The following is a 2,211-nucleotide window of genomic DNA, read 5'->3' as shown; positions in this document are numbered from 1 at the left end:
CGCCGTTTAGTTTGTTTATTTATGTTACATATAAAGAGTCTTTATACCATTGTTATCAATTACTACTTTTTATTATTAAATATTTGTAAGAAATGGGCATCTTTAAAAAATGTTGTGAAGGAAGTAATTTTTAGTAATGTACAATAATCGAATAAACATATTGTCAGAATTTTTATCTTCAATGAACTTGATCTTGACATATGTCATCATAAAAAAGTAACAGCAAAAGCAACGGTAAAATTATAACATAAAAAGAATAGTAAATTAAGGGGTATCGGATATCGAATATCCGTCGTTAAATTCTTCTTGGATATCCAATTATCCAATCGGATTTTCCGACTATCCTTCTGGAAATCTGGAAAAAGGCTTCCACAGAAAAAAAAATGTCTTGATCCTTTAACCAAAGATGCTTTAACAGAAAGTTGTTTAAGGAGGTCTTTGCATTAATCTGAGAGTCGATTTTGAAGGCATTCTTTGAGAATTTTTTTATTAAATAAAAATTTATGTATAACTTAAAAACTAATACAGGTCTAGAAAGTGCGTACAAAATACGTGTAAAAAAATATATTTTGTAATGTTAACTTTTTACAGAATACTAATAAGATGGCGCTTTAAAAATTAGGCCTGTACTGCTAACACGATTAAACGGTGCTCAAGGAATCGTATCATTGGTCAAAAAATAAACTTTTTTTTAACGAGTGGACTTGTAATTCTCGCTCGGACTAAGATAATTAATGTCATATAATTAATGTCATCAAAATGGCAACAGTTTAAAAAAAAATTTGAATTTTTATAATTTTTTCCCTTTATTTGACTTTCAAAAAAATAGAAAAAATTAATGTAGACTATTAATTATAGTTTCGATGATAATGACATGTTCTCTGAATATAATCGTAAAAGTAGAAGTCAGTCGGACTAATGATTTTTTTGGAATCGTGATTACCATATTCAAAAACACAGTTTTGTGAAAAACGTGTATAAAGTTTGAAATATTTTAGTACAAGTACCTTTCCGTTTTCTGTTAGAAACAAAAGTGATGCTTAGAAGGGAATAAAACTTTGTTCTATTGAAGAGAAACGTTCTAGAATAGTTTTGAAATGTTGAATATAAATAATAGCGAGCGTCGGTTATAGCAATTAATTGGTGCATCCTATTAGAATCGATCATGAGGTCCACACAAATCAAAACACAAAATATTATTTTATCTTGTACATTTTCAACAATTTTTGTTTCTTCTAAAAAACATTTTTGTGGGTTATTCTTGAGACTATAAGCTTTCAAAAACAGCAAAAATAATTGATATTTTTTAACTCTAAAACGTATAAACTTCGTTAACAAAATGCATTTGTTTAATATTTTTAGCAATTGTTTAGCAATTTCGTTTAACATTTCTTACTAATTGAAAAATTGTTATTTTCTGTAAGGTGCGTAGTTTTTTTGGCGGCTTTCTTTTTCGTTATCTGAAAACGAATTGTAGTTTAAAATGACTGAAACTAAATTATAAATTTTGAACAAAACTTATTTTGAAACTCTACTCCTCATATATGTATTAAATATTATATTGAAACATAACAAGTAAATAATAAAATTCTAGTCCGACTTCTAATTATTTATTAACGCAATTAGCGTTAATATGCTTATGCTTAATGCATATATTATAGTGTTAATAAAAGATGTGACTAATTCTTTTTTTTTCAGATGCATAAGCTCCAGATTTTATCAAATTAATGAACGTTTACGTGTATTATATTCTGATCTGTTCGAAAGTAGTACAAATTACAGAAGACAAAAAAGATCCATCTTTGTGCATCAGCGGATAACAGGAGCTAAGGAACACAATAAATATATATGGATTATAATGTAATAATTATTTAATAAAATTACTGTCTGTTACACACATGCACGCGCATCTATATGTATATACGAGGTTTGATAAAAAAATAACGGGAATTTTTAAATTTCGCGGGCTGTATAGATCCGATTTCCAACTTTTTTTTTCATCTTGTTCGTACACATGTTTCTGACGTATATGTTTCTGACGTATATGTGACATTTGCATCCATTTTGAATGTTTAGTTTATTGTTGACAGTCGAAAAGGTTATAGGTGTTTTGGTATGCTCGGCGATTTTTTACTTTCGGAAAAAATGGATCAAAGAATCTGTATTAAATTTTGCTTGAAAAATGGAATAAAGTGCAGCACCATATTCGAA

Source organism: Trachymyrmex septentrionalis, unplaced genomic scaffold (assembly GCF_001594115.1).
Source record: "Trachymyrmex septentrionalis isolate Tsep2-gDNA-1 unplaced genomic scaffold, Tsep1.0 scaffold166, whole genome shotgun sequence".
In the NCBI taxonomy this organism is placed as follows: domain Eukaryota; kingdom Metazoa; phylum Arthropoda; class Insecta; order Hymenoptera; family Formicidae; genus Trachymyrmex; species Trachymyrmex septentrionalis.
This window is presented reverse-complemented; position numbering follows the sequence as displayed.